Below are 23,182 nucleotides of genomic sequence, written 5' to 3'. Positions count from 1 at the left end.
TATGTAGCCACATATACACTTGCACATACATATAGGCATGTATACACACGCATATACATATAGACACGTATACACACATATACATATAGACACATATACACTTGCATATACATATAGGCATGTATACACACTCATATACATATAGGCACATATACATATAGCCACGCATATACTTGCATGTATATATAGGCGCGTATACACTTGCATGTACATACAGGCGCATATACACATGCATATACATATAGGCACATATACACATGCATATACATATAGACACACATACATATAGACACGTATACACTTGCATGTATATATAGGCGCATATACACATGCATGTACATAAGGGCACATATACACATGCATGTACATATGGGCACATATACACATGCATGTACATGTGTGTATCTATATCTATATATCTATATATGTATAAAGTTTATAAAATTGACCAGGAAAACTCAAAGGGTGCATAAGAAAATCCGTTACTAGACCAGGGCCCGGGGTGTGTGTGACCACCTGAAAGACAAACCGCCCCCCGGACTTCAGTGCTCCGTGACCTCGGGAGAACGCCGCAGCCCGAAGGCCGAACACGCAGGGATCGGGTCTGGGACGCGGGCGGCCGCCGGCTCGCTCCGCTCTGCCCTCCGGACTTCCAGCGCAGGGTGAGAGAGCCTTCACAAGCTCGGCGGTGGGCCGCGCGGAGGACGACAGCTGGAGCACGGTCAGCGGTATTGGACGTGTCTCCGCCCGGGGAGGGAGGGCAGAAGCAGGAGTTGGCAGTTCTATGGGCCTCGAGATCGGGGCCTTTAGCACAGAGCCTGGAACACAGCAGGTGCTTAATAAATGCCTACTGACGGAAGGACTGACGGGGGCAGGAAGGCTGCCCAAGGGAACGCTGCATCCTCCATGCGATTGCTCTGTCTGGCTCTAAGGGTCACCCCGTGCTTGGGAGCTCCTCTACGACGACTGGAGTTCCGCCCCTGTTAACGCGCTCCCATCGGCAGATGGTCTGGGGGCTTCAGGAATTCTTGGCGGACATTTACTGAGGTCCTGTTGTAAGGAAGGCGGCTGAGACATTCTAGCAGAAACCCCCGTTACACCGTCCGGTATAAACACGTGGCCGGCGTCAGGAAGATCTGAGGGCATCCCAACTCCCACATCGCCGTGTTCCCCTAGGCGGTCACTGTGCCTCAGCAGCCATCTCTCAGGGTGGGACCAAATGAGATTTGTCCGGTGTAGAAAAGCTTATCCAGGCTGATTCCGCCTCTGCTGGGCCGGGAGGAGCTGTAGCACTTCAGAGCTTGGCGCTCTGGGGACGCAGACGCTCTTCATAGTTCCAGGGCAAAAAAAGGATGCTTGTGGTTACTCACAGACCGGAGCTCAGGCCAGGAGATGAATGAACACATCTTTTCTTTGATGTTGCCATTTTGGAAGAAAGGAAACTTATAGTTTCCTAGAAATATCTCTGAAAATGACTGCGCAAAACTAGCATAGAGCTAAATGTGGGAAAATAGGCTAGAAAATGAGCAAACATCAGAAAGTAACAGAAAATTACTTTGCTGACAAGGAAAAGAGAGAGGAAAAAAGGGGAAGAGAAATGAGAGTGATACAAGAAAATCTTGAAAACAGACACAGTCTGGTAAAGGAGGCAGAAAAATTAACAAAGAAAATACCTTAAAAAACAAAAAAGACCAAATGTTAAAAAAAAAAAAAAGTACACATAAATGAGAATAATTCTTTGAAAAGTAAAACTTGCCAAATGTTAAGATGTAGAAAAATTCACTGAAGAAAAGAACTTAAAAAGTAGAAATGACCAAATAGAAAAAATATACCAAAATTCACTCAGAAAATAATTCCTTAAAAGTTAGAATTGGCCAAATGGAAAAGAAGATACCAATGCTCACTGAAGAAAATACTTTCTTAAAAGTAATAATTGAGCAAATAGAAGCTAATGAATATATGATACATCAAGAAACAATAAAACATAAGAGAACAGAAGGCAATGTGAAATACCCCATGGGAAGAACAACTGATCTGGAAAACAAATTGAGGAAAGATATTTTTTTTAAATTATTGAACTATCTGAAAGTCTTAATAAAATAAGAGCCTAAACAAGAAATTGTCTAGGAGAGCTGCCCTGACATATTGGAACCAGAGGGTAAAGGAGAAAATGAAAGAATTGAAAGTGATCCCCAAATGAAAAATTCCCATAAGTATTATTACTTTTTTTTCTTTTTTTTTTTTTTTCCCCTGAGGTTGGGGTTAAGTGACTTGCCCAGGGTCACGCAGCGAGGAAGTGTTAAGTGTCTGAGACCAGAGTAGTGTCTGAGACCAGATTTGAACTCCGGTCCTCCTGAATTCAAGGCTGGTGCTCTATCCACTGCGCCACCTAGCTGCCCCCACTCCCATAAGTATTAGAGCCAAATTTCAGAGCTTCGGACTAAGAGAAAATATTGCAAACATTAAGAAACAATTCAAGCATTGTGGAGTCACAGTCAGGACAATACCAGATGAAACAGCTTCTACATTGAAGAATTGGAGAAGTTGCAGTATGATATTCTGGAGAACAATGGAGCTAGAATAACCACAAAGAATCACGTACTCAGTGAAACAGTTTAATTCTTTAGGAGGAAAAATAAAGATTCACTGAAACAGGGGACTTTGAAAGCATTCCTTATGAAAAGACTAGAGCTGAATAAAAAAATTGACTTTCAAATACAAAACTCAAGAGAAGTATAAGAAGATTAACAGGAAAGGTCAATTATAAGTGACTTAATAAAATTAAACTGTTTATATTTCTACATGGGAAGATGATACTTGTAACTTATAAGAACTTTCTCATTATTAGGGCAATTAGGAAGAGTAGAGATAGATAGATATAGATAAAAGACATGGATGTGAGTTGAACATGATAGGATAATTATCCAAAAAAATAAAATGATAAGAAAAAGAAATACACTAGGAAAAAAGGGAAAGGGAGAGGTAAAATGGGGTAAATTATGCTATATAAAAGATGAAGAAAACTTTTACAGTGAAAAGGAACATCAGGGAAGTGACAGAGAATTCTTGAACCTTACTGCCATCAGAACAGGCTCAAAGGGAAATAACATATATACTCCACTGAATATAGAAATCTGACTATACAAGAAAGTAGGAGGAGTAGGGGATAAGAAAATAGGGGATACTGATAGAAGAGAGGGCAGATTGAGGTAGACCATAGTCAGAAGCAAAACACTTTGGAGGAGGGACAGAGTGAAAAGGAGAGAAAAGAATAAACAGAAAGAAATATGGTTGGCAATTATAATTCAAATTTTGAAGCAAATTTCTCTGATAAAGACCTCATTTCTCAAATATATAGAGAACTGAGTCAAATTTGTAAAAATAAGTCATTCCCCTTTTGATAATCAAAAGATATGAATAGTCAGTTTTCAGATGAAGTAATTTATAGCTATATGAAAAAATGCTCTAACTTGCAATCGACTGGAAAAATGCAAATTAAAACAATGAGAGGTACTATCTTACTTCTATTAGATTGGCTAATAGGGCAGAAAAGTAAAACACAAATATTGGAGGGGATGTGGGAAATTCGAGATCCTAATACATTGGAATTGTGAACTGATTATACATAGCACCTAGGAACTATGCCCAAAGGGGTACAAACACATTTCTTGTGACCCAGAAATACTACTATTAGGTTAGTATCTCCCAAAAGACAAAAAAATAAAAAGGAAAAAGATCTACAACTACAAAATTATTTATAGCCTCTCTTTTAATGATGGAAAAGAATTGAAAATTGAGGGGTTGCTCATCAATTGGAAAATGGCTGAATTGTGGTATGTGATAGTGATAGAATACTATTATAATACAAGAAATGATGAGCAGGCTGCTCTCAGGAAAACCTGCAAAAACTTGTTTTAATTGATACAGAGTGAAATTAGTAAACCAGTAGAACATTATACACAGTATAATGGAAATATATGATCAACTGTGAATGACATAGCTTTTCTCAGCAATTGAATGATCCAAGACAATTCTGAAGGTGTTATGATGAAAAATGCTATCCATCCCCAGAGAAACTCCTGGAGTCTGAATAGATTGAAATATATTTTTTTCTCCAGTTTATTTTAATAGCTTTTAATTTTTGCAAATACAAACAAAGATAGTTTTCAACATACACCTTTGCAAAATTTTGTGTTCCAAATTTTTATTTTTCTCCCCCTCCCCTCACCCTGCCCAGACAGCAAGCAACTCAATAAATGTTAAACATGAAGCATATTTTTAAAACTTAAAAACATTTTTTGTCTGTTTTCTTTTATAATGACTAATGTGTATTGTATAACTACACATGTATAATCTATTTCAAATTGCTTGTCTTCTCAATGAGGTGGGTGGGGAAGGAGAGAATATGGAATTCAAAATTTAAAAGATGAATGTTAAAATTGTTTTTACCTGTAATTGGGGAAAAACAAAATACTTTATTTATTTATTATGCTGGGGTTAAGTGACTTGCCCAGGGTCACACAGCTAGGAAGTGTTAAGTGTCTGAGACCAGATTTGAACTCAGGTCCTCCTGAATTCAAGACTGGTGCTCTATCCACTGCGCCACCTAGCCACCCCAACAAAATACTTTAATAAAAAAAGATATTTCCCCATAGTTTTCATTTGTCTGCATTAAAGGGTTAAAATATTGTACTCCTCTAAATCTAATTAAAGGAATTATTTTACTCTTTATCTTAATCTTATGACTACAATCTAGGGCTTTGGTCCAGAACTATATTCCTCCCCACCCTACACTAATTATTAGGCTTGCTTAACAGTGGAAGTAATAGTTGACTTTTGATGGAGATCTTTGAGAAGTGGCTGGATGGCCACTTTTCTATTATTTAGGTAACAGAGGGGGAATTCCTTTCTGATATAGGTTAGAGTAGTAGGTATCTCTCTCACTTTCTTTCTTTCTTCTTTTTCCTAATTTTTATTAGTTCCAAATTTTTCTTCCTTGCTCTCTTAAGAAGGCAAAAAAAAAAAACCAAATAACCCCAAAAAACAAAAACAAAAAACCCCCAAAACTCATTAAATATTTATAGTCATGCAAAATAACCATGTTCTTTCTCCACCCTGTTGAAAAAATGAAAAAATATGCCATGTGGAGGTGGATATCGGGTTTCATCAAAAGTTCTTTGGAAATGCAGAGGGTCATTATGTTGATCTGTCCCAAGTTTTTCAAAGCTGATTATGATTTTACAACCTTGCTTCTATTGTGCAGAATGTTATACTAATCCTCCTAAATTTACTTTGTACCAATTCATGTAGATCTTCTTAGGTTTTTGTTTTTTGAAACCATCCCCTTCATAATTTGTAAAGTTTGGCCTAGCTTTCTGTCATAGTCTAACCTAGTCTCAGCCTGAGGCAGTCTCTTCTAGCGGTCTGCCAGTCTGCCAGTCTCAACCAGTCTCCTCCTTAGTGCAGGAGGCAGGAAAGCCACCCCAAGGATGGTAAAAGATGGAATGTCTGTGGCTGACTTTGTCCTCATTTTAAATACCTTGTTACAATTACAGCAATTGTAGAACTATTACATCCCCATGGTAAGTACTAAGTATATGTAAACCAGATAATCATTGTATCATCAATTCCACTGAGTTAACACCTTCTTTCAAGTATACTTCTCCAAAGTGCCGCCCTCTACAATAATTTCTTACAGCACAATATTCCATCACATGATGTTTAGCCATTCCTCAATAATGGACATTCCCTGTTTCTAAAGCTTTGCCAATATAAAATGATCTAATTGTTTTGGGGGTGTATTATATGGGTCCTATCTTTCTTTGAACCCTTTGGGGTATAAAGTTTTGCTGGGTCAAAATGAAGAACAGTTTACTTTGGGGCATAGTTCCAAATTTCTTTTCAGAATGCTTGGATTAGTTTACAACTCCACCAACATTGCATGTAACGTGCTCTCCCGGCAGTTACAATTACTAGTCTGTCCTAGACCCACCAGAGTACCTTTGACCACTGTCCTTTGCAGTGTGAGCTCTACCCGGCTCGCCTCCTCTGAGGCCTTCTAAGGTCTCTGGCCACAATCTCTTGAATCTATAGCTTAATAACCGGTAGCGCACTCAAGAACAACCACGTGTAATCTTAAAAGCCTTTATTATACCTACTCACATAATGCCCTAACTGATGCCCTGACTTGTTGGTTCCCGAGTGAACACCTGGTCAGAAGACCCACGTGTTCACTACCAAAATCCTTACCTCTGTTGGCTACCCATCTTGGCTTGGCCACCCAGGCTAGGGAGCCAGGGTGAAGAACGCCAGATTAAAGAGGGTGATTGCTGCCTGCAGCGGGCTTATAAAGGGCCTGTGAGGTCACACACACAGCCAATCAGCGAGAGAGTCACCCATTATGAAGCTATCTCAATATGGCCAGGATCCCGCCCAAGGGCAGTCCTAATATCCACAGAAATTACTTCCGGGCCTCAATCTCCCGATGCACTGTGGCACCCATTTAAAGGCCCCTTACAATTGCATTAGTATACTTATTTTCCTACATCCTCTTCAGCATTTGTGATATTTTTGCTTTAGCTAATTTGATAGCTGTAAGGTTGTAAGTTGCCTTAATTTGCATTTCTCTTATTAGTCACTTAGAGCATCCTTTCATGATTATTGAAAACTTGAATTTCTTCCTCTGAAAATTACCCACCCATATACCCTTTGACCATTTATCAAGTGAAGAATGGTTGTTATTATAAATTTGATTCAGTTATCTGTATATTTAGAAATGAAATTTGCTAGTAAGATCCACCCTTCCCCCAAGTTTCCTGCTTTTATGATAATTTCAGATTAAATTTTTAAAATTAAATTTAAAAATGCATTTTTGTTGTACAAAGTTTTCCTTTAATCAAAATTATGCATTTTATCTTCTATGAACTTCTCTCATTTGGTCATAAATTCTTCCTAGATCTGATAGGTAATTTCTTCCATGTTCCCTATGATATAATTAGGCACTGAAAACCACACACTCATTTTGAAATTATCTTGTTATGTGATGTGACATTAGTAGCCAAGGTTTGGGGCTTAATAAAATACTAAGTTAATGTGCTCATTGCTTCTGTATGTTGTGTATTCAATCTCTTGCACTGAGGATCCTATTTATTACCGAAATTTCAGTACCAAATTTTCATGATTATAGTTTTGTAGTATAGTGTGAAATATGCTACTAAGCCCCTTCTCATTTTTCCTATTTTATTTTTTGTTTAGTATTTTCCATTTCATTATTGTTGTTCCTCTAATAAATCTTTTTTGTTAGTTTGGTTTACATGGCACTAAGTGAATTAATTTAGTACTGTCATTTTTTATTGGTTTAGTTTACGCATGAGCAACTAATATTTCTGTCTTTGTGCAAACGAAGTTTTATAAGTGTGTTCATATGGTTCCCGAGTCTAGGCAGAGAAATTTCCTAGTATTTGATACTGTTTAGATAACTTAAATGAAATTTCTTTATCTTTTGAATATGCAGAAATGCTGATGATTTGTTTGGGTTTATTTTATATCTGTAACTTTACTAAAGTAATTGTTTCAACTAGTTTTTAATTGGCTTTCTAGAATCCACAACATAAACCATCAAGTGATCATTTTGTTTCTTCATTGCCTGTTAATTCAAATTTCTTTTTCTTGTCTTTTGCTATAGCTATATTTTCTAGTAAAATATTGAACACTAATAAAGATAATGAACATCTTTTGTTCAGACCTAATTTTTACTAGAATGGCCTCTAGCTTATCCCCAGTAAAGATAATGCTGGGGAGGCAAACAGGAATGAGTATACCATTTTGTCAAAACCTCTTTCTGCATCTTTTGAGGTAATGATATTATTTTTGTTATTAATATAGTCATTTATGCTTGTAATTTTGCTAATATTGAACCAACTTTACATTTCTTGCATAATCCATTCTGAACATAATATGTTAGTTTGATATACACAAAAATCTAAGCTTTTAGGATAAGAATTCACTATCTGATAAAAAAAAATTGCTGGGAAAATAATAAGATTTTTATAGAAGCTAGCTAGATAAGGTCAAAATGGATACTATCTAGGCATAAAAGGAAACATAAATAAATTAGGAGTATGAAACATATTACATATCAGATTTATAGACAAGAGAATATGAATAAACAAGAGATAGGATTTTGTGGGATGTAAAATGATTTTTATTACATTAAATTTAAAAGTTTGGCACAAATAAAACCAATGTAGCCAAGATTAGAAGGAAAGCAGAAAAATAGGGGGAAAAACTTTTATAGTCAATTTCTCAGATAAAAGTCTCATCTTTCAAATATAGAGAGCACTCAACCAAATTTATAATAGCAGCCTTATTTTCAACTGATAATAACAGGCAGTTTTGGGAGAAATTATATAGTCATATGAAAAAATATTTTAAATTATCATTAAGAAATGCAAACAAACAACTCTGAGGTACTATCTCACATCTATCAGATCAGCTACTATGATAGAAGGGAAAAATTGTGACACTAACCCTGTTGGTGGAATTGTGAACTAATACAATTTCAGACTTGGAACTAATTTCAAAGGCTATCTAGTTTAGCCCTTTCTTAGAGGTGAATTTTATCCGCTAAATTTCTGAAAACTGCTTGTGCAGATTTTCTTTGGAGATGGGCAGTGAAGACAACTCTTGATCCAACAACACAAATCCTTCCTCTTTGGAACAGAACTAGCATTTCAAACGTTCTTCTTAACAACTACAAATTTGTACCCATTAATCCTAGTCCTGCCAAGTCTAATTTTGTTCTTTCATTTGCCCCCAAAATTCCAGCTCAGAGGGTGGGAAAGCAATCCAGGTTTTATATAGCTCTTCTATATTCCAGGCACTGTTTTTATGTTTTTTAGAAATAACAACTCATCTGATCCTAATGATAATGGCTTATTATTCCTGTCTTATAGTTGAGGAAACTAAGGCAAGTAACTTGTGCAGTGGTAGACAACTACTAAGTGGCTCAAGCCAGAGCCAGCGCTCTCAGCACTGAATTACTAGCTGGCTCTTCATTTCTAGAAAAGGAAGTTATGAAATGTGACCAACTTTCTAGGAAAAGGACAAAGTCAGAATTTTCTAGTTTGAAATTGGCTGCATGATCTATCTGCACCCATGCTCTGAACATCAAATGCCATGTCAGCCATCCTTGAGTCCTGGTCTTTGCATACATGTCCCCTTTCCCTAAAGAGAAATAAAGTAGACACTTCTCTTGATCCGCATTCTTTCCCCACTGCTCACCCCAAGGAATTCCAGTTCTCACAGAAGATTTGATTTCCCACTTTGAGGAAAGGGAAGCATCATGGATCCTGAATCATCTAGGCCCAAGGAACTCCTGTCCAGGTGAGTGAGATGAGAGCATGTATAGGAGGGCTGATATCACAGATCTGTGTTATAGAGAAGGGAATGCTAGGCTCGGGGACAGGAAGACCTGACTTGGAATTTCTTTTTAGATGCCTTTGAGCAATATAATCCTGGGAAAGTCACTGAACCTCTGAACATCAGTTTTTTCCATCTGTGAAATTAGCATGTTGGACACCATGGCTTTTCACTTCCCTTCTATGATCCTGTAATAAATCCAAGTAAAGGGGTATGCTTTGGCAAGCAGTATGACCACCATAGAGCAAAATAGGAAAAGAAGGAGAACCCATAGCAAATGGCAAATAGAATTCTATGAAATAGAAAGCCACGTTATCAGCCTAGAGAGAATAGAAGGGATTAAGTCAAATTGGAGGGTTGGGGAAGGCTGAAAAAATTTAGAAAAGATGTAATCAGTAGAATAGTGAATCAGGAAGTTGTAGGAGGATTACCTTGCCACAATTAGAATCCAACTCAATTTATGTAACCTAGGGGGCAGCTAGGTGGCGCAGTGGGTATCTCAGAGTTGTCTTAATTTGCATTTCTCTGATCAGTAGTGATTTGGAACACTCTTTCATGTGAGTGGATATAGTTTCAATTTCTTCATCTGAGAATTGTCTGTTCATATCCTTTGACCATTTATCAATTGGAGAATGGTTCGGTTTCTTATAAATTAGGGTCAGTTCTCTATATATTTTGGAAATGAGACCTTTGTCAGAACCTTTGCTTTTAAAAATATTTTCCCAATTTGTTACTTCCCTTCTAATCTTGTTTGCATTAGTATTGTTTGTACAGAAACTTTTTAGTTTGATGTAATCAAAATCTTCTATTTTGTGATCAATAATGATCTCTAGTTCTCTGTTCCTCTAATCTATTTATTATCTCACTCTTCATGCCTAAATCTTGGACCCATTTTGATCTTATCTTGGTATATGGTGTTAAGTGTGGATCCATATCTAATTTCTGCCATATTAATTTCCAGTTTTCCCAACAGTTTTTTCCAAATAATGAATTTTTATCCCTAATGTTGGTATCTTTGGGTTTGTCAAAGATTAGATTGCTATAGATGTACCCTTTTTTGTCCTTTGTATCTAATCTGTTCCACTAATCTACCAGTCTATTTCTTAGCTAATACCAAATGGTTTTGGTGACTGCTGCTATATAATATAGCTTTAGATCAGGTACACTTAGACCACCTTCCTCTGAGTTTTTTTTCATTAGTTCCCTTGCAATTCTCGACCTTTTATTCTTCCATATGAATTTTGTTGTTATTTTTTCTAGGTCATTGAAATAGTTTCTTGGGAGTCTGATTGGTATAGCACTAAATAAAGAGATTAGTTTGGGGAGTATTGTCATCTTTATTATATTCTCTCGGCCTATCCAAGAGCACTGAATGTCTTTCCAATTATATAAATCTGACTTTATTTTTGTGGCAAGTGTTTTGTAATTTTTCTCATATAATTCCTGACTTTTCTTTGGTAGATGGATTCCCAAATACTTTATACTCTCAACATTTGTTTGGAATGGAATTTCTCTTTATATCTCTTGCTTTTGCATTTTGTTAGTGATATATAAAAATGCTGAGGATTTATGTGGATTTATTTTGTATCCTGCCACTTTGCTGAAATTTTGAATTATTTCTAGTAGCTTTTTAGCAGAGTCTTTGGGGTTCTCTAAGTATACCATCATGTCATCTGAAAAAAGTGATAGTTTGTTTCCTCATTTCTTACTCTAATTCCTTGAATCTCTTTCTCGGCTCTTATTGCCGAGGCTAGCGCTTCTAGTACTATATTGAATAGTAATGGTGATAATGGGCAACCTTGTTTCACTCCTGATCTTACTGGGAAAGGTTGCAGTTTATTTCTATTGCATATTATGCTTACTGACGGTCTTAAATATATGCTCCTGATTATTCTAAGGAATAGTCCATTTATTCCTATACTCTCAAGAGTTTTTAGTAGGAATGGATGTTGGATTTTGTCAAATGCTTTTTCTGCATCTATTGAGATGATCAATAATTTGATTATTAATATGGTCAATTATATTAATAGTTTTCCTAATATTAATCCAGCCCTGCATTCCTGGAATAAATCCTACTTGATCATAGTGTATTATCCTGGAGATGATTTTCTGAAGTCTTTTTGCTAATATCTTATTTAAGATTTTAGCATCAATATTCATTAAGGAAATTGGTCTATAATTTTCTTTCTCAGTTTTCAATCTACCTGGTTTAGGTATCAGTACCATGTCTGTGTCATAAAAGGAGTTTGGTAGGACTCCTTCATCCCCTATTTTTTCAAATAATTTATATAACATTGGGGCTAATTGTTCTTTAAATGTTTGGTAGAATTCACATGTGAATCCATCTGGGCCTGGGGATTTTTTCCTGGGGAGTTGATTAATAGCTTGTTCTATTTCTTTTTCTGAAATGGGACTATTTAAGCAATTTATCTCCTCCTCTGTTAATCTAGGGAGCTTATATTTTTGGAGGAAGTCATCCATTTCACTTAAGTTATCAAATTTATTGGCATAAAGTTGGGCAAAGTAACTCCTTATTATTTCTCTAATTTCCTCTTCATTGGTGGAAAGATCCCCCTTTTCATTTGTAAGACTAACAATTTGATTTTCCTCTTTCTTTTTTCTGATCAAATTTACCAAAGGTTTATCTATTTTATTGGCTTTTTCATAAAACCAACTCTTGGTTTTATTTATTAATTCAATAGTTTTTTTACTTTCAGTATTATTGATTTCTCCTTTTAATTTTTGTATTCAAGTTTAATTTTTGGTTGGGGGTTTATAATTTGGTCTTTTTCTAGCCTTTTAAGTTGTAAGCCCAATTTGTTAATCTTCTCTTTCTCTATTTTCTTCAAATAAGCCTCTAAAGATATAAAATTTCCCCTTATTACTGCTTTAGATGCATCACACAGATTTTGGTATGATGTCTCATCATTGTCATTATCTTGGGTGAAATTATTAATTGTTTCTATAATTTGCTGTTTCACCCAGTCATTCTTTAAGATGAGATTGTTCATTTTCCAATTACTTTTTAGTCTACCCCTAACTTTTTACTGAATGTAGCTTTTATTGCATTGTGATCTGAGAAGAAGGCATTTATTATTTCTGCCTACCTACATTTAATTTTGAGATCTTCATGTCCTAATATATGGTCAATTTTTGTATAGGATCCATGAACTGCTGAGAAGAAAGTATATTCCTTTCTATTGCCATTCAGTTTTCTCCAAAGGTCTATCATACCTAGTTTTTCTAATGTTCTATTTACTTTTTTAATTTCTTTCTTATTTGTTTTGTGGTTTGATTTGTCTAAATCTGAGAGTGCAAGGTTGAGATCTCCCACTATTATAGTTTACTGTCTATTTCTTCTTGCAATTCTCTTAACTTTTCCTTTAGAAAGTTAGATGCTATACCACTTAGTGCATATATGTTTAGTATTGATATGGCTTCATTATTTATGCTACCTTTCAGCAGGATATAGTTTCCTTCCTTATCTTTTTTAACTAGATCAACTTCTGCTTTTGCTTGATCTGAGATAAGGATAGCTACCCCTGCTTTTTTGGCTTTACCTGAAGCATAATAGGCTCTGTTCCAACCTTTTACCTTTACTCTGTATGTATCTCCCTGCTTTAAGTGTGTTTCCTGCAGACAACATATGGTAGGGTTCTGATTTTTGATCCAATCTGCTATCCGTCTCCGTTTGATGGGAGCATTCATCCCATTCACATTTACAGTTAAAATTACTAATTCTGTATTTCCTGCCATCATATTATCCTCAGATTATGCTTTTTCCCTTGACCCCCCTGACCCCCCTCCCCGATATTTAATTTATAGACCCCCCTTGTGATGCACAACCCTCCCTTTTTTTTAGTATCCCTCCCCCCTCCCTCCAAGTCCCTTCACTTATTCTCCTTTTCCTTTTCCCTTTTCCTCTCCCCCCTTTTAATGAGGTGAGAGAAAATTCTCTGAAAAACAAATATGTTAATTTTTTATTCTTTGAGCCTCTCCTGATGAGAGTAAGATTCACACAATGATTCTCCCCCGCACTAAATTCCCTCAGTTATGGTGTATTTTCTATGCCTCTTCCTCGGATGTAGTTTTCCCTAACATTACCCAGTTGTTTCACATCTACAACACCTACTATAAGGATTGCAGGACATTGGAGAGCTCCCTGCAGTGAGTGGCTGTCAGGTCAGGGCCTGACCTCCACTCCAAATTTTAGCTGTGAGAGGCAGGACAAGGTAATAGCTATTATTGGAGGAGCCATGTCTGCTCTTTCTGTCCAGATAGGGACACTACTGGAGCTCTACAGATTCCCACAGATAAGAGTCTGTGACAACTTGTACCCCCTTTTTTAAAGGAAACATGTCCAAAATCAAACAAGATAAAGGGAAGAAACCATACTTTTATTTTGTGCTGACTATGTGCTATACCTGTTCTAAGAGCTTTAAATACAGCATTTGACCTTCAGAAGTCTGTTGGGAGGTAAGTGCCGTTATTATTCTTCCTTTCACTGTTCAAGAAATTGTAGCTGAGAGAAATTAATTGACTTGCCCAAAATCACACAGAAAACAAGATTAAGGATTTTTTTTAAGTTTAAATTTAAAGTTTTTAATTTAAATTTAAAATTTGAATTTAAAATCTGCTATCAAACAAAGAAAAAAGGACAATTGATCACTTTTAACAAACAATTTATTTAAAATCAATTTCCCCCATGGAAGATCTATTAAGAGCAGTAATTTAGAGTTAAGAAGTATAAGAATTGCAATTGGTCACAGCTAGTCACAGATGCAAAAGGATATCTAATCACTAAGGCTTATTAATAGTCCTTATGATCAAAGGGAGAGACTCATTGAAAATGGTATCTACAAACTAGATCAGCTGTCCAAATATGATTTCTTTACCACACTACATTTGGCAATCCCAAAATTACACTAATCTTTCTTCTCCTTTAACAAAGTAGGAACGTGTCAGTACAGAAATAAATGCAAATTCCACTTTCACATGAACAGAGAAGCAAACTCTTTTTTGTGAATGTTTCAGATTAAAAAAAAAAGTCAAAGTTCATTTCCCATTTGGAAGAAAAAGAAACAAGTTACCAACAGTTGAAATTGATAAAACTTTAATGTTGACTTCGTTATCAAAATGGGAAAAAAAAAAAAAGTTTTAAACATACACCATACACCATACACTATCTGACCTAACACTGACTCTCTAAGAATGTTTTCAAGAGAATACAAAAACTAAAACTAAAACTAACCCCGAGGATTTTTTCTGCTTTACAAAATCTCATTTGCAGGGAAACTAGATTCTTGACTTAGTTTTTAAAGCTAATTCAAAATCTTCCTTTGTAAGTGTCCAGGTATCTGGCGAATTTCTTCTTCTAAACCAACTTCCATCTATTTCCACATATGTTGTCATAGGTTCATAAGGAGTTAGGGTGTGAAACTGCGTCTAGGTACCCTTCTTCTTGTTACATTTGCCACATCGAAATAGGTACATTTGGGTCCCACCCGTCCGGGCCATTTGATGTATTCTAATAGCTTCTTTGGTCAGGTTTCTGCGCATCTCTTTAAGTTCCTCACTAGCCATTTCTACTGCAGTCATTCTAGCAAAGGAATCTGGAGGTATGTTCCCACAGAGTAAGTTTTTCCTTAAGTTTGGCTTCTTTGCATCCTTGAGATTTGCTGTTCTCCTTCGTAGCCTGTTTTGATACTTCATGTCCCTGTTCCGTAACTCCTGATATACAGCTTCCTCAATCTGAGCGCCCAGTTCTTCTACATCTGCGCCAATAGCGAAGTAGTCACCTCCAGTTCTGAGGGCTGCAGCAAGCAACTCTCGGCACTTGATTGGAACCGAATCTGAAGTGCTTGGTGCCCGGGGGAAAGCTTTAATGAAGGAATCAGAAGCCTTTGTCTCTTCCTTTGCTTTGCTCCTGCAGCTCCTTTCTCGTTTTGCCTCAGGCCTGCATTGGGAAGAGTGAGCAGGTCCCTTTTTTGGTTTCTTCAGTCTTGGAGGGCCCAGAGACCGACTTCTTCCAGCGTGACACGAGAGACTTGGCTAATGATGTGACTTCTTCATCTGTGCTCTGCTTCCTACAGTATTTACCGATATTCCAATTTTTGTGGACCTCAATAATTCCAGAGTCATGGGAACGTCTTGAAGTTCCTTTAGTAAATCCAGTGCCCCGGCCGCGTTCTTGTTCTGCACCATCTTATCTATCTTCTTGGCTATGGGAAGGATCTCCACCTCCATGGCTCGGGTGCTTTTCCAACCCCACTCTCGCCCACACCTCGAGGGGATGGGACACGGGACAAGCGGGAGCAAGAGGGTGATGTCAGAAGAGAAAGCGTGGGAGAGGTGCAGCAGTCCCAGGATGTCAAGAAGAGACACCCACCGAGAACCAAGGCCCAGGGCCCTCTCAGCCACAAATAAAGACCGGGCTTGGGGACTGCTCCTCCCAGGCGCGGGGGACTGCTCCTCCCAGGCAAAGACAGCGGATGGAGCGGGCTGGACTTTGGAGAAGTATACTTGAAGGTAGTATACTTGAAACGAGGATTTAACTCAGAGCGATAGGAGACGGGACAGCCACCACCAGGGTCTTTGTCATCGAGTCTGAGTTGGAGAGCTTGAACTCCAGCCTCCAGTCCTCAGTCTCTCTCTGAGTCTGTCTCCCTCCCAGATCTCTTAGCTCTTATATACTCTCTTCTAAGTACACCATCAGAGGTGTGGATCTTGTAGGATAGGTGCTAACCCTCATAACTACACTAAGTACCTGGAAAGTAGGGAATCATTATCCCAATTCCACTGAGATGACATCTTGTAGGACTGAATCAATCACACAGAGTTCTGCCCATTACAAATATCTATTTGCTCCATGTACTTGGGTGACTAACATTAGTCATATCTTGTGCTTATTCAGCCTTTCCAGTCCTTTTCTTGAAGTGACCATAAACTTGGTCTAGATACTGACAATTCTAAAATAAGCAGTGGCTTTGATTCATGGACTGAAATAAACAATAACTGGTTTCTAGAGTTTCAGCAAATTCCACCCCTGTGATTCTCTGCTGTTGATAAAACATTTAAGGTCCTTATCAACCTGATTCTAATCCTTATCAACCTGATTCTAATCTCTCTATCCAGTCCCAAGTCAGGCTACTCAAACTTAAATTCTTCTACGTTGGGATGCAGTTCAAATCACCAAGTATTTTATTCTTTTTTTTAATAGTTTTTATTTCCCAGATAGATGCATGGTTATTTTACAGCATTGAAAATTGCCAAACCTGTAAGAAATGACCAGCATGATGAATACACAGAGGCTTGGAGAGACTTACTTACATCAACCGATGCTGAGTGAAATGAGCAGAACCAGGATATCATTATACACTTCAACAATGATACTGGATGAGGATGTATTCTTATGGAAGTGGATATCTTCAACAGAGACAAGAGCTAATCCAATTCCAACTGATCAATGATGGACAGAATCAGCTACACCCAGAGAAGGAACACTGGGAAATGAGTGTAAACTGTTAACAATTTTTGTTTTTCTCCCCAGGGTATTTTTACCTTCTGAATCCAATTCTTCCTTTGTAAGAACAACAAAAAATTCAGTTCCGCATCCATATATTGTATCTAGGATATGCTATAACATATTTAATATGTATGGGAATGCCTGCCATCTAGTTGAGGGGGTGGAGGGAAGGCGGGGAAAATTGGGAACAGAAGGGAGTGCAAGGGAAAATGTTGTAAAAAGAATTACCTATGCATATGTACTTTCAAAAAATGTTACATTTATAAAATTCATACTAAAAGAAGGCTAGGCAGGGAAAAAAAAGAAAAAATATATCAATTGTTCATGGTTTGGCCAAGCTAATTCAATAAAAATGACAATATTCTGTCTAAATTGATCTACTTATACAGTGCCATACCAATCAAGTTGCCAAAAATATTTTATAAAACTGGAAAAAATAACAAAATTAATCTGAAAGACAAAATGCCAAAAACATAAAGGGAATGTTACTTAGCAGTACCAAACCCAAAACTATATTAAAAAGCAGCCATCCTCAAAGCTATTTAATACTGGCTAAGAAATAGAGTGGTGGATCAGTGGAATAAATTAGAAACATCCAACATAATCATCAAGGCCTACAGTAATCTGGTATTTCATAAACCACCACACTCCAGCTTCTGGAAGAACTTACTATTTTAAAAAATTGCTGGGAAAACTGGAAAATAATATGCCAGAAACTCAGCATAGACATATTTCACACCTCATACCAAAATTAGAATAAAATGGGTACATGAGAGGTACAATATTGAGGATATACTATAAAATATTAGGATTATTACAGTCTTTTCATGTCATTTTAGCCAATCTGACAGCTGCGAGGTGGTACCCAGAATTGTTTTAATTTACATTTTTCTGATCAATAATGATTTTGAGCATTTTTATATGATAAATGGGTTCAATTTTGTCATCTGAAAAGTGTCTATTGATATTCTTTGACCATTTATCAACTGGGGGATGATTTGTATTCTTATAAACTTGGCACAGTTCTTCATATATTTTAGAAATGAGACATTTATCAGAAATATTGCCTATAAAGATTATCTCCAGTTTTGTATTTTCCTTTTAATTTTGTTTCCATTGCTTTTGTGTATGCACAACCTTTTTAATTTAATGTAATCAAAGTTGTCCAGTTTTGCCTTTCATCATATTCTCCAGTCCTTCTTCTGTCATAAATTACTCCCTTCTCCAAAGATTTAATAGGTAAACAATCCCTTGTTATTCTATTAGTTTATGGTATCCTCCTTTATGACCAAATCATGTATCCATTTTGACTTTTTCTGCATGGAGTATAAGATGCGGATCTATGTTGATGTTCTAACATATTGCTTTCCAGCATTTTTAGTCAAATACTGAATTCTTTTTTTCTCTCCTACTTTTTATTACTTTTATATTTATAACTTTTTTGACAGTATGTATGCATGAGTAATTTTTTACAATATTATCCCTTGTATTCATTTTTCCAAATTTTCCCCTCCCTCCCTCCATTCCGTCTCCTAGATGACAGGCAATCCCATACATTTTACACGTGTTACAGTATAACCTGGATACAATATATGTGTGCAAATCCAATTTTCTTGTTGCACGTTAAGCATTGGATTCCGAAGGTATAAGCAACCTGTTTAGCTAGATAGTATTGTCAACAGTTTACATTCAATTCCCAATGCTCCTATTGTATTAGAAATGCTAGCCTTGGCAAATACTGAATTCTTATTACAGAAGCTAGACTGTAGGGATTTATCAAATATTATATTGCCATAGGCCTTGATTTTTCTGTCATGTGCATCTAATCTACTCCACTGAACTTCCACTCTAGTTCTTAGCTAGTACCAAATGGTTTTGATGACTAGTGCTTTATAATATAAATTTAGGTATGGTACTGATAAGCCACCATCTTCTGTTTTTGTTTTCCCATTCATTTTTCAAATGTTCTTGAGCTTTTGTTCTTCAGATGAATTTTGTCATCTTTTTCAAGTTCCATAAATCAGTGTTTTGACTTTTTGATTGGTGTGGCCCTGAACAAGTAGACAAATTTAGGTAGAATTGTCAATTTTATTATATTAGCTTGGCCTAGCTATGAACAATTAATATTTTCCAATTATTAGTGTGAGAATTGTTTTGTAGTTGTGTTCATCAAGTTCTTGGATTTATCTTGGAAGGTAGAAGCCCAAGTATTTTATTTTGTCTGTAGTGATTTTAAATGCAATGTCTCCTTTTATCTCTTGCTGATGGGCTTTGTCAGTAATATATAGAAATGCTGATAATTTGGGTAGGTTTCTTTTATATCCTGCAACTTTGCTAAAGCTGTTAAACGTTCCAAGTAGATTGCTGGATTGTTTTACAAGATTCTTTAAGAATATCATAATCATCTGCACAGTGCTCAATTTATTTCCTCATTGCCTATTTTAATTTTTCCATTTCTTTTTCTTTCCTTATTGCTAAAACTGCAATTTGCAGTACAATACTGAATAATAGTAATGCTAATAGGCATCTTTGTTTCACTTGTGATCTTATTGGGAAATAGCCACACTTCTCTCCATTTCAAATATTTGTTGCTGTAGGTTTTAGAAGGATACTGCTTATTATTTTAAGGAAATCTTCCTTTATCCCTATATTCTGTAGTGCTTTAATAGGAATGATGCTGTATTTTGTCAAAAGCTTACTTTCTATCTATTGAGATTATACTATAATTTCTGTTGATCTTGTTATGGATTATGGTCAATTACGGTATTAATATTCCTGATATTGAACCATCCCTACATTCCTGGTAAAAGCCCCAGTTGGTCATAGTGTATTCTTCTGGTGATAAGTTGCTGTAATCACTTTGCTAATGTTGCCTTTAAATTTTTTGCATCCTTATTCATTAGGGAGAGTGGTCTGTAATTTTCTTTCTCTCTTTTGGCCCTTCCTGATTTGTGTATCAGAGCCATATTTGCATCACAGAAGTAATTTGGAAGTCCTTTTTCTTTACCTATTTTTCCAATTAACATAGTATTGGAATTAATTGTGCTTTAAATGTTTGGCAGAATTAACTTGTAAATTCATCTGGCTCTGGAGACATTTTCATTAATGACTTGTTCACTTTCTTATTCTAAAACGAGGCTATTTAAATGCTTTATTTCCTTTCTGCTAACCTGGGGAATTTATGTTTTTGCAAATATTCATCCATTTAGTCTCGATTGTAAGACTTTCTGCCATACTGGTGGGCAAAAGAGCTCCTCATTAGTGCTTTAATTTCTTTTTCATTGGTGGTAAATTCACCCTTTACATGTTTAATGCTAGTGGTTTTGTTTTCTTATTTCCTTTATCTCATGAAATTAAAAATAAAAGGTTTTTTTTATATTTTGTTAGTATTTTTTTTTCATAAAACTCTCAGCTTTGGTTATTAGTTCAATAGTTTACTTAGTTTCAATTTCATCAGTCTCCTTGCGTTTCAGAATTTCTAACTTGGTATTTAACTCGTGGTTTTTAATTTGTTCTTTTTCGAGCTTTTTAATTGCATGCATTGTTCATCTATGCACTCTTCTTGTATTTTATTCATATAGCTATTTAGAGATATAAAACTTCTCCTGAGAACTACTTTGAGTGTGCCCCATGTACACTCTGTATCCTACAGAGTTCACTACCCAAAAAGCAAGAACGAGTTTTGTCCGGGTTAGTTTGGAAGTATTCCATGAGCTCAGCAACAAGGTGAGGGGAACCCGAGCAGAATCTACGGAATGGAGAGTTCCTAGAGCCCTGTGACAAGAAGGTGGTCTAAGCACTGACATCAAAGCAGTTCCATAAGCCCTTGAAAGAAGAATCACATCTGGACCATTCTACTGAGATCCAAAAAAATCTTGCCCACACTATTGATCTGAAGAGCTCAATGTAACGTAGAAAGTTTCTACTGGGCAAACCAAAGAAATCTCTTAATGCCAGAATGGAAATATTTTGTTTTGGGAGAAGTTCAGGAGCCAAAATCTTTAAGAGGATAGTGACATCACAGTAAGTCCAAGAGAAGTAAAGCCTTTTCTCCAAGCTTTGGAGAAAAAAAAAACTATTGCAGGAACTTTAGTAAAATTAAATAAAGGAAATGAAATAAGATACAGGATGAAAAGACTAGAGAGGTAAAAGTGGCAAGGAAAACAGATAACTTATAACTGACAGTGGAAAACCTCACTCAATGTCCTGATAGCTAGAATGGGTCCGAGAATAGCAATTTGATAAGATAACAAGATCCAAACAAAATCAAAAAAGAAAAAAAATAAAATTTAAGAAATATAAAAAAACAACTGATATGGAAAATATACAAAAGTCAATTTAAGATTTTTTAGACTATGTGAGTTTTATGATCAGAAAAATTTCTGGATAAGAAACAGACATCAAAAGAAAGATGCAAAGACACATTTATTTAATAGGAAGGACATATTTGGAGAATCATGATTTATATGTTAATAGGATGAGATAAAACAAATAAGATCTCAGAAATCTGATGTCGTTAAGGGTCATATAAAAAAGTATAAATGGTGAGGGTCAGTCAGTCAATAATCATTTATTAAACCCCTACAATATACCAGGTACTGTTCTAAGTATTAGAGATACAAATGTGAAAAATAAAGATAGCCGTGCTCTCAAGGAGCTTACAATCATTTGAATTTTCTAAAAAAAAAAATTAAGAAGATGAAGAAAAAGTTGCTATGTACATAGTGGAACATAAGAGGATTCAAAATGTGAGACATCCATTTCCATTTCAAGAGAGTCTAAATAATAAATTCTACACACTGGGTTCAGACTTGTCCATCTTTGCTTCTTTGTAGCTTTCCTTTTATTTGCTGCTGTGTACTTTTTACTTTGTACAATTTCCTTCAGCCTCCCACTCCCTCAAGAAAACTACAATTAAGCACAGATATCGATGTCTATATACACATACATATAGATATCTAGAATCATAGATTCATATGCATCTCTGTAAGATTATACTATGTTTGTTTGGCCTCCTTTTTTCTGAAGGTGGATAACATCATCTTTCATAAGACCAAGTCTTTCCATGTCATTCTAAATCTACCAATTCATCATCGCCTCTACCACAATAATATCCCAACCTTATCTTTCTAGTTTTTTAAATAGTCTATAACAATATTGATTAATAAAGCAGACCTATAATGTGTTTTCCCTATTATTCTCTTTTAATTAAGATTATTTTAGCTTTGACTTTATTTGAAATCAATGATTACTTTCTTTTCTTAAAAAAAATTAAATTCTGCTGCTTGTGATTGTTAAGGTTTTATGTATCTTTTATTTCCTGAGGGGAAATTCTGAACTCTGAGTGAGGTATAAGCCCAGAGGGCTCCTGCTGACAACAACTGGTTTGGCTCCCTATCTCCCCTAAGGGATCTTGGCCTGCCTGGGAAGTCAGGGGGCAATGACAACCTGTGTTGTGATTGAAGCAGAATGATACCAGGAGGTGAAGAGTCATCTATATACAATATTGTTTATATGGTTCCATTTCAGCAGTATATACTTAGCACATGCAGTGTTGCTTTGCTTATATAAGGGTATTAGGGTATACAAGGCTGAAAGAATTTGGAATAAACGGACTTCATGTTTGACTATCCACGTGAGTCTCGCCTCATTACTTCTTTTTTATGAAAAAGCCTCAGGCTGGTACTAAGGTCCTTTAGTCTGGACACAACCAATATTAATGAAAAATTTTAAAGGAAAATATTAGCAAGGAAGTCACTACAACATATCACAAAGATCGTACATCATGACAAAGTGTATTTTATACAAAAATTCAAGGCTATTTCAATATTTTAAAAATCGTACAAAAATAATTGAGCACATCAATATACAAATCAACACAATTTGTAATTTATCTAAATAGACAAAAAAAAAAGTCCTTGCAAGATACAACACCAATTTCTATTAAAACTATTAGGAAGCACAAGAAAAATGAAGATTTTCTTAAACTAATAAGTAGTATCTATCTGAAGCCAAGAACAAGCATTATACTGCCTAACAGAAACATAAAAGAAGAGTAGAAGAGAAAGGGGGAAATACTGAGAAAGAAGGTAAATTAAGGGAGGCAGTGATCAGAAAGGGAACAGATTTTGAGGTAAGGAGTAAGATTAAAAAATGGAAAAAGATAATAGAAGAGAATGGGATGGAATGGAATACACCATTTATAATCATAAGTGTAGATGTGAATTGAATGAAGTC

At 36.0% G+C, this 23,182-nt stretch overlaps 1 pseudogene; it reads right to left on the bottom strand.

Annotated features, from left to right (window-relative positions):
- Positions 1–542: 542 nt before the first annotated feature.
- Positions 543–15,666, bottom strand: LOC141545705 (transcription elongation factor A protein 1-like; annotated as a pseudogene).
- Positions 15,667–23,182: the final 7,516 nt, after the last annotated feature.

The sequence above is a fragment of the Sminthopsis crassicaudata genome, chromosome 1 (genome assembly GCF_048593235.1).
Source record: "Sminthopsis crassicaudata isolate SCR6 chromosome 1, ASM4859323v1, whole genome shotgun sequence".
NCBI lineage: Eukaryota > Metazoa > Chordata > Mammalia > Dasyuromorphia > Dasyuridae > Sminthopsis > Sminthopsis crassicaudata.
Note: the sequence above shows the minus strand (reverse complement) of the source record. Positions and strands in the feature narration are given on the sequence as shown.